At 37.0% G+C, this 10,663-nt stretch overlaps 1 pseudogene; it reads right to left on the reverse strand.

The window, feature by feature from the left end:
• Window positions 1-1,947: 1,947 nt before the first annotated feature.
• On the reverse strand, window positions 1,948-10,169 carry LOC101705608 (SAFB-like transcription modulator pseudogene; annotated as a pseudogene).
• Between the last annotated feature and the right edge of the window lie 494 nt (window positions 10,170-10,663).

A 10,663-nucleotide genomic window follows, 5' to 3' on the forward strand; every position in this document is an offset into this window, starting at 1 on the left:
CCCTAAATTTCTTCTGTAAGATTAATTTGTACATCGCCTTTAATCTCAGTCTCAGGCAAAGTGAACATGAACAAAATGCAAACAAGCTTTCTGCCAAGCTATAATACACATCATCTGTAGTTCAGCAGCCAAAGCAGTCCTTCTTCCCAGAGGAAACCTCCTGAGCCTGGTCTTCACCAGCTTTCTGGTCTTGGAGCTCTGATCAGAATCTCCCATGCAGGACAGTCTGAGGTGTTCCAGTGGTGCTTCTACAGCTGACATCTCCGAGTCTTTCCTAACTCTTCCTGTTCTCACAAGCCAGTTCCAAAGCTTTTGAGCCACATGACCAGGTAACATCACAGCAAAGACCCACTTCTCTGGTACCAAATTTCTCTGTTAGTTACTTTTCTCTCATTGCTGAGACAAAATACCTGACACCCAAAGTAAAAGGGGAAAGGGTTTATTTAGCTTACAGTCTGTAGAGGTTTCAGTCCATAGTCAGCTGGCTCCAAGGAAGAGTGGTGTGGCAGAGAGGCCTTCGAGAGGAGAAACAGTTCAAGGCTGTCAGAACCAACAAGAGAGACCTTAACTGCATCTTTCTGCCCCTTTTATATTTTTATATTACTTAGGGTGAACAGCACTCATGCCCTTAATCCAAGTGCCCTCAGGCCTAGCCCCACCATGAATCAGTCACACACTCTAGATTTAACCACCTCTGGAAAAGCATGAGTTTTCGGGGGACATCTAAACATGAGCCATAACACACATTGACACAGAATTTTGTCCAGTTTTTGTCTCTTCCCTTTTAATTCATGTTCCCATTTCTTTCTCTTATCTCCTGACTCAAGTAACTGTACCTGCTTTTATTCTGTGCAAGGTTCAGAGTCTAATCCCTTGCTGCCTCCCCTTCCTGGTTATGATGATCTCCCATAAACAAGTGATCAAACTTATTGTCCCAAAATTAGGTAGCTATGTCTCAATTTACCTGAGATATACTCGGTTTGTATGTGTTGTCTTCTTGTTGTTGAGTTCTTACAGTAATACATCTTTCTCTGTCAAAAGGGCCCAGGTTCAGTGATAAATTATATGGTCACACTTATGATCATATGCTTCTTATATCATGCAATCAGAATTACATAAGATCATTTATATGGTATTCTTGCCCAAAATTTTTGATCTGATTTAGTCAGAAGGGACCAATCAGACAAGTCCAAATTATGGAACCTCTTGCAAGATAATTAACTGTTTTGGACTCTCTTTAAAAATGTTAGCACTCTCAAAGAAAAATTCTTTGAGAGTACTAACCATGTTATAAGTTGGAGAATATCCTTATTTCTTGAAAGATATATGTTATTCAGACAGTATATAGTTGAGACATTTTATCCATTCTGATTATTTCTGTCTTTAAATTGGATTGTTTGAAACATTGTGTTCTTTTTTTTCCAGAATATGAAGGTTTATTTAAAAAAAATACATTTTTTAACTAGGTTACACAGAGGCACTTAATGTAACAGTACCTTCTGCAAAAATAGGTTACATAATACTCAGAAATGCAAGGAACAATCTTACTCTCTAAAAATTAGACAGCAGACTTTTTAAGCTTAGACAGCCTTCAAAATGGAGGCCGATGATGCTTGGTGACAAGAGCAACGTCCAGAGCCTGGCACCACAGAACCAATGCTGCAAATCATCCACTACCACACAGCTGCAAACTATGCCTCATATTCGCAGAGCCTTCAACAAAATGGCTTCGGCTCCCATCTTTTCAAATGTGTATTGGTGCTGCAAGAAAGTCAAGTTGAATGATACACAAAACTATTAAAAATAAGAAATATTTAAACGTCTTCTCTTGAAGAAAATAAAAAGTCTGACAGAACTCTCAAGCAGGTCAGAGGGTCCTCTTTTTAAGCAGTCAAATAAAGTTTATAGGAGATTTCAATAAATTATCTTGAAACCACGGCGGAGAGCTCATTTTCGAAATCGCCGTGGAGGTCCACACTTATAAGGCCTAAATCCAGAGCCACTTCTGGCATGGAACTGCCCTCGATCTGTACAATTCTATTAACTGGAGATGCATTACTGGAGCGCTGGCTCATCATGCCTGCGCCTGCCCGGCCGTAGCCCATTCGCCTCGGGTCATGCAGCAGGCCCTTGAGTAGGTGGACCATGCCACTCTTCCCTTGGTCCACTTGTGTCCCGTCCATGGTGATCAACCACGTGTCGTTCTTCTGGGTAGTGCTGGGCTCCACTGCCCGGTCTGAGGTGACTCCTCTGTCGCTCTCTGGGCTGCCATACTCAGAAGCATTACTTTGACTCCCAGGAGGAGCCCCTCTCACAGTGTCCTGCCACGTCCCTGCCAGAGCGCTCCGGCCTTTCAACTCTTGAGTCCCGCTTGTCAGCAGACAGGCTCCCTTCGCCCTTCCAGGAGGCGGGTCTGGAAGGGTTGGGGCCTCCCGGGGGTGTCTCGGGGGCACCATGTCGGGCCTGTCCTGCATGATCACTGCTTTCCTCTCCTCTTGCTCCCCTCGCACATCTCTTCTGTCTGTGTCTAAGTTCGTTTCGTGGAGGAGGCGGCTCATTTCTTCTTGAATCACTGAAATGTTGGGGGTATCTCTCAAAGCTGGGATCGTCTCTTCCTGCAGTTGGCCGTGTTTTTTTCCCTTCACTCTGACCAACAAAGCGTTCCCGCCTATCAAAAGAGGAAGACTGTACGGCTGAGCTGTCAGGAAATCTGCCCCTCTCCCGGTGATCAAAGTCATTAAATCTGTTCTGTCGGTGAGAGTAGTCGGAGCCATGGCTGAATCGGGCATCTGTATCCAGAGACAACTTTTTACTCTCGCTCCAGTAAAGATCATCTCGCCTATGATCTACATCACGTGGGCATTTCAGAGAATTCCTTTTTTCTTGTTCTTAAGGAAGCTGTTGCCGCCTTCTGAGTTCCTCTCATTCTTGAACAATCCTTAAGACTTCCTTAAGCTATTCCTGTTCAGTACGAATGTGTTCCCTTTCCAAGCGTTCACTTTCCATTCTCTCTCTAGTTTTTGCCTTTCAATTTCTAGGCGCTCTCTCTCTCTCTCTCTCTCTCTCTCTCTCTCTCTCTCTCTCTCTCTCTCTCTCTCTCTGTAAGCGTTCCCATTTTTCCTGTTGAGGAATTATTCTAATTCGTTCTCACTCTCCAAGCTCTTTCTGCAATCTCTTGTCTTTGAAGTTCCATTGCTCCTCTCATTCTTTCAAAACAAACTAAATGTTCTCTCAATCTCTGTTCCTTCATCTTTTCAAAAGGCAAGATCTCTTTCCTTCTGTAGTCTTTGTCCCTCTTTTTATCCAGGCTAGCTCTCTCCTTTTCCTTGCTTCTTGCATGAATTTTCTCATATCTTCCTCTTCTTGGTGGCCTGCAATGATCTCCCTTAGCTTGGTCTACTATTACCATATGTCCTGGACTCTTTGAACTTATTCGTTTCTTTTCTTCATTTTTTTTTACTCGATTCTGAAGTCTGGCCACTTGTTCCATTATCATTCTTCTCTTCTTTACTTTCCATTTTCTTAGTATCCTTGCTTTCTTTTTTCTCAGATTTTTCAGATAATCTCTTCTCTTCTTTCTTGACAGAGGTTTGTGTCTTGCTACTTCTATCACTCGTATTCTTTTTATCTCCGGAACTTCTTGAACTACTCTTCACCATTTTCTTTCTTCATTTCTTTCTTAGAAGGATCACCTTTAACCTTCTCCTCAGAAATCAGCTGGCCATGCAGTTCAGTTCGATGAAGATGTGCAACACATCTGGACACCTCTGTGCTTGAAGACATAGTGACAATACCATAGCATTTTGCCCCAGAACTTTGAGCATTTGTAAACACCTTTTCACTTAGCACCTTTGCATATTTGCCAAAGAGATTCTTCAAATCAGCAGCTTTGGTATTAGAAGAAAGTCTACTAACCCAAATATTTTTAGTTGAGCTTCCACTGCTACCACTAGTACTACTTGTACTTCTTTTGTCATCTTTAGATGATGTCTTGCTATCTTTAGATTCCTTTAAAGAGCTCTTTGCTTGACCACAGGCCCCAGTAGATGAGGGCCCTTTCTTCAAAGTATCCTTTTCTTTGTCTCCAGATTCTGCTTGCTTAGAACTTTCTCTGTCTTCCTTCTCGACAGGATCACCCTTCACAAAGTCTTCCTTCTTACCATTTTTAAGGTTCACATTCATCTCATAATCCTTGGTTTCCTTCTCCGGGCTCTGTGCAACTATGTCCTGCCCATCTTTTGGCTCACTTGCTTCAGAATCTGTCACATTTTTACCTGTTTCTAGGAGGTCATCACCATCAAAATCCAGAGTGATGGCATCTTCAGCCTGGATTGTGGCCGAGATGTTGTCACCCTCAGCTTCTTTCACAGTCACATTAGTTTGCATCTCTTCATGAGCTGTGTGATCAGCTTCAGCTAGGTTCCCTTCTGAAGGAAGAGATCTAGATACTTCCTGTGTACCATCACCAGAACTTACTATATCTTTCTCATTTTCCTCTTCCTCACCACCTTGGGCTGTTAGACAGGTATCATCTTCACCTTCTTGAGTTTCAATGTCCTGACTTTCAATGTCCTCTTTTTCTACATCTTCTATTGCTTCTGCCTCTATTAATTCATGAGCTCTCTTGTTCTCTTCAGCAGAAAGTAACTCCTTGGAATACGCATTTTCTTCTTTATTTTTACCAAATTCTTCAGAATCCTTTATTTTGTCACTTTCATCTTGTTCATGTGCCTCTTGATTCTCCAATTCACAGTCCTTGACAAAAGCATCATCTTCCACAGAAGCATCTCCACTCAACTCATCTGCTTCTTGTTTTTCACCACAACTGACTCTATGTAATGGAAACTTTGTGTTCTAATTATCAATATATTTACATATAACTCTATCATCTCTCTTTGAGTTTTCTATGTGATTCCTTCCAATCCTTTGTTCTCTTATTCCTGTTTTCCTACTTGTTTTTGATTAACTGAGTAGGTTTTTTTTTCCTGTTTTGTTTAATCCCCTGTCTTATGTGTCTTATTATCTTATTGGCTTATGTGTATTATTGGTTGCTCTACAGTTTACATTGTGTATATTTAGCTTATCCTAAGATACCTTCAAATGACAGTACACTACTTCATTTATAATGTATATTTCTACTCCTCACATTCTTTGTCACATTGCTGTTAATTTCACAATACATTATTTAATTCAAATATTTAAAAAATTTAAAGAAATAAAAAATTAGAGGAAGAAATTCATATAACTTCCTACATATTCACCATTTATAGTGGCCTTTATTTCTTTATAAAACAGTTTCCATTTAGTATCATTTTCCTTTAGCCTGGAAAACATTTTTAGCAAGATGGTTGGTGATAAATTTTTTTCAGCTACAGTTTTATTTAAATAAAAATAGTTTTTGAGAATATTTTTTGAGTACTGTGATAATCCTCCCATCCTTAAAGATGTTATTGTCTCTGGCTTGAAAACTTCAGATAAAAAATTCTGTAATAATTTTTACCTCTATTCCTGTACACACTGAACATTGATGTGGGACAATTATCACCCCAAGGGACATTGACAATATTGTCACTGGAAGGTGGGGGGGTTGTTGTTCTTATCTAGTGAATAGAGGCTAAGGATGCTGCTAAACATCCTACAATAAGAAGACAGCTCTCACACCACAGAATGGTCCATCTCAAATTTTCTATGGTGGTTAAGTTTAGAAACACTGCTCTGTATAAAGTTTGTCTATTTTAATCAGGTTGATTTTAATATTTTCTCTTTATTATTTATTTTCTGCTATTTGATTATGAGGATTCTTGGTGCATTTTGTGTTAGTGTGTATATATGTGGTGATTGTTGAGCTTTTGGATTTATCTGTTATTTCTCATCAAATTTGGGGGGAAATGTGCCTATTAAATCTCCAAATATTTGTTCTGCCTACTATCTGTTCATCTATTTTCTCTCTTTCAAGAACCAGAATTACACACCCATTCAACCACTTGATATTATTCCGTGGGTGCCTGAGACTCTACTTATTTTCTACTCTTTTTTTTTTCAGTGTTTCCTTCCCCACCCCCTTTCTCTCCTCTATATCTAAAGTATTTAGGAATAAAACCTGATGGCTTTAATTTACTTTCAAATGGTTTGACACAAAGAGCCACAGAGTTCAAAAGAAAAGGAAAATGTTAAGGTAAACCTGACAAAATGTTAACAATTTGTAAATCTAGGTTAAGAATGTAAAAGTGTACTTTGTGGGTTTTTTATTCAACTCTTTTCAAAGGCTTTCAATTTTGCCAAATAAAATATTATGAAAAAATAACATGAGGCTATCAGCAGCTGTCATATCTGCTGAAATTTTCCCCAAAATATTTTAGATTAATTTTAGTAGCTTTATACAGAGAAAAATATATCAAAACTCAACTCTGGTTAATGAAATAATACCACATTGACTGCCAGAAACAACACAAGAAGACATTTTGCATCTAAGTTACTGCCTGTCCTCCGATAAAAATTCAAGTTTATATCAACTAGAAGACTATCCAGGCTTGTTCCCCTTTTGTAAAAGTGGGGTGGAAGTGGGGAGGTAGAAGCCAGATGTCTGAGTTTTTTCTCTTTCTTGTCATTCATCTTCAATGGACAGAAGTTGAAATGTATAGAATAAACTGTCACATTTTCATACATACATATAAGAGAAATCAACAAAGACCTACGGAAAATAAGCTATAACTAGGAAAAGGAAATGTCACTTGGTTTAGAGAATTGAATGATATTTGAAAAAAAAATATTATCACAGGAACCAGAAGCAAATTCTTTCCTTAAGATATGACATCATCAGTAAAATATATCATCTCTATAAAGAATTCAGGAAAAAATTGCAAAGAGTCATAAGAGTGATGTAATTGGAAAACAGGATGAGGTTAAAATACTAAGAATTAAAAAGGAAGCATTATAGGATCAGGTAAAGATGAACTTACAGGACATTAAATTATCAAACTTTAATCCACACATTAAGTTGTTCAAAAGAAAACCAAACTGGATATGGAGGTGCACGTTTGAATTTCCAAATGCTCAGGAGTCTGAGGCAGGACAATTGCAAGTTCAAGCCCAACCTAAGTAACATGGTGACTTAGTGAGACCTCATCTCTAAATAAATAAATAGGCTAGGGATAGAGCTCAGTAAGAAGGCTCTCTGCCCAATCCTCATTACTACAATAAAAAAATCAATAAATAAAAAATGAAAACCAAAAAAGCCAAGTTAGTCATACAGAAGAATAACCTCAGAAGTGTTTCAAAAATATAGTTTAAAAAATGAGATATTGTAAAATAAAATAGTAGAACCTAAAAAAAATAATTAAGATAATTGAAAAAGAAGTAATAAACAGAACTGAAAATAAGATAAAACCAAATAATATAGATCAAAAAGCATTCACTGTGTTCAAAGGAAAATTATGGCAAGTAATGTACACTTTGATGTAACCTCGAAAATATTTGAATTTCAAGAATAGAAACACTCCTACAAGCATTTTTAAGAGGGGAAAAATTTGCCTAAATTCATAAGATAGTTTTTCATATGCAAAATTTTCAAACAATTTTATTTTTCCTGGTTGAAGGCATAAACCTTGGTGGGAGACAGAAAATCAAGCACCAGGTTTGTCATTTTTAAACTGAGTGACATAACCAGACCACTTAATGTCTCCATGACTTGACTTCATCTGAAAGCTAGTGGTAATAATAGTTATAATTACATAAGGTTGTTGTAAAGATTACATGAGATACCTAGGTCAAGGGATAACACCCGTCTATAGTAAGCACTCCATAAAAGGTAGTAAGTATTCTAATTATTCCGGTGAGCTTATGATGAACAAGCCTCTCTTACACTGATAGTTAAGTGTATCTTGAACCTGAAAGTCTTGTGTCCTTGCAACTACCAGTTCCTTTAAAATCTCTGTAGGAAGTGAAAGAAAACAAAGGAAGATGTATATATAAGGATAGTCATCAAGTATCTTTTCTTTTTATCTATGATTATACTTAAAAACACAAAATAAGAAACACTGCCTCAAGTATTTATAAAATCATCTTTTCTATGCTTTTATACCTAAAGCTCCTCAAGCTTCCCCCTTTCCTATATGCTCAATGGTTACCACTATTCTAAAGTTGCAAATTTAAATAAATAAAAGCCAATAAAACAAATTTTCTTGCTTTCTTAATATCTATTCCTCCACAATATAGGTTGAGAATCTACTCTGACTTGGGACTTGTCCTAGGTGTTTAGGATTTGGCCATGAACAGAGAGACAGCAGTCTCTGCTCCAGCGGAGCAGAAGCTTGCTTTCTAGTTGGAGAGAGCAGATAACAAACAAAAACATTTAAATAAATATGCTTTGCAGTGTTTTAGAACATAATGGACTTATCACAGCAGAAAGAAAAGAATTTAGATTTTTTTGTTTTATTTTGTTTTTTTTTTTTAATGATAGATGTAGTCCAACAGAGCAGGAAAAAAATGACAATGCAAAAGAAAGACAGGAGAATTACAGGAGTCAAGTTCCTGAGTAGGGAAAGGGGTTCTTAGCTACAAAAGAAAGGACTGGCTTTCAAGAAGAACATTTATGTTTCATCTCTCTAGAAGGAAGGGTATTGGGAAAGTAGATGTACTGCTTAGATATCCATAAATAGTATGTAGTATACTTGTGGATTTAAAATTTTTTTCGTAAGTAATATACTGTGAAATCTTTTGCCATTTACTTTTAGAATCTAACCTTAAGTTTTCTACACTCATCTAACATTAACTCTTTAGGGACCTAGTTTGTTCAATTTATACCAATATTACTGTAATTCTAATGAGCTAGATTCACGATGCAAATCTATACATTATTCCATGTTACAAATATACCCCAATGTATTATATAACACCCTTTAGGATGAAAAATTAACTATTATAAATAATGCAGCAATGTACAGATTTCCTTCAATAACACACAGACAAGAGTTTCTCTCAAGAACACAGCTCACATTATACTCTAACATTATATGACATGCATCAAATTGAGACAAAAATATAAACTGGATGTTATGGCTTGTATCTAGATGTCCCCCCAAAGCCTCATGCAGTTGTAGGTGGGGCTTTTAGGAGGTGACTGGATCTAGAGTGTGATGCTGAGGTCAAAGATGGGATGCTGGGACTGATTTATGGTGGAATGCTAGGATTAAAACTGCCCCACCCTGAGTATGAGTGCTACCTACCCTAAGGGTGGCTAGCCTGAATGGGCTGTAAGAGACAGAAAGAGTATCACTGTTTGTCACTTGTTGCTTGTATCTTGCTGCTTGCTGCCTTGCTGCCTTCTGCCTCCCATGAACTTCTTGTCCTCTGCCATGCCACACTGTTTTGGAGCCAACCAGAGATAAACTGAAACCTCTATGAACTATGAGCTAAATAAACCTTTCCTCCTTTAACTTTAGGTATCAGGTATTTTGTCTCTGCAATGAGAAAAGTAGCCAAGACATAATATTTATTACATAACTTTATATTCAAAAAGCAGAAAAGGGAACAACACCATTATACATAATGAAACACTTGATTTTTTAATGTATATTTCCATAGGAAAATAACTAAAGGTGAATATTGTCAATCTTTTAACAGTTACTATTTCTAGATCATGAGATAATGAGTAGCAATTTTTCTCTTAGTTTTTCTTTTCTGTATATTCTAAAATTTTTTATACAAACATGTATTCCTTTAATTAGCTGAAACATTGTTATTAAAATATTTACATAAATATTGGGGCTGGGGATTTAGCTCAGTGGTTCTGGCACCTGCCTCACAAGCACAAGGACCCGAGTTCGATCCCAGGTACCAAAAAAAAAAATTTACATAAATATTAAAAAGTTTTTCAGCACACAAATTAATGTTCATAGGGAAATTCAGTAAGAATTTTTTATTTAAAGTCTCATCAGAATGACAGATTTGTCAAGGATCAAAGTTATAAATAGAAAATAATAAGCTCTGATGTTCAATTACACAATAGAGTGACTATCCTTAGCATCACGTAAAGTATATTTCAAAATAGGTAGAAGACGGGATTTTGAATGTCTCACAATGAAGAAATGATGAATTCTTGAGGTCATAAATATACTAATAATCTTGATCAGATCATTGTGCAGTGCATACATGGATTGAAGTTACCGCATTATGCAACATAAATATGCATAATTATTATGTGTCATTTAAAAAATTTTAAAGGCTTGTAAGTACCTTTGTGTATCTCTTTCAACCTCCTTAGAGTGCCTTCATCCTCCTGCACTAAATAAGGATAGACTACTACTCAAGTTATAGCTAAAAAATTTTAAGTAATTTTGGTTTTCAGGAAATAAGCACTATCAACCTCAACCCACTGTTGTACTATATTCAGCTGCTAATTCTTTTTTTGTGTGTGTGAGACCTCAATGTGTCAAAAGTTTCAGTAACAAAAATCAGAAATTCTCTTGTTTAATATATTAGTATTTAACTAGAAAATTGTAGAGCTGGTCAAAGTCTAACAGATTCAAGAGGATTTGTTGAAAATCTTGAGTGCTAATGCTGCCCCACTGACATTATGAGGGTCCTTTCTTCAACCAAAAATAACTGGGGTTTCATTCTGTTGTGAACAACAGAATAGCACTTAAATATAAAAAGCTACCAGTGA

This window comes from Heterocephalus glaber, unplaced genomic scaffold, assembly GCF_053883595.1.
Source record: "Heterocephalus glaber isolate CG9 unplaced genomic scaffold, H.glaber_assembly_v1.0 deba00001553, whole genome shotgun sequence".
Classification (NCBI taxonomy): domain Eukaryota; kingdom Metazoa; phylum Chordata; class Mammalia; order Rodentia; family Bathyergidae; genus Heterocephalus; species Heterocephalus glaber.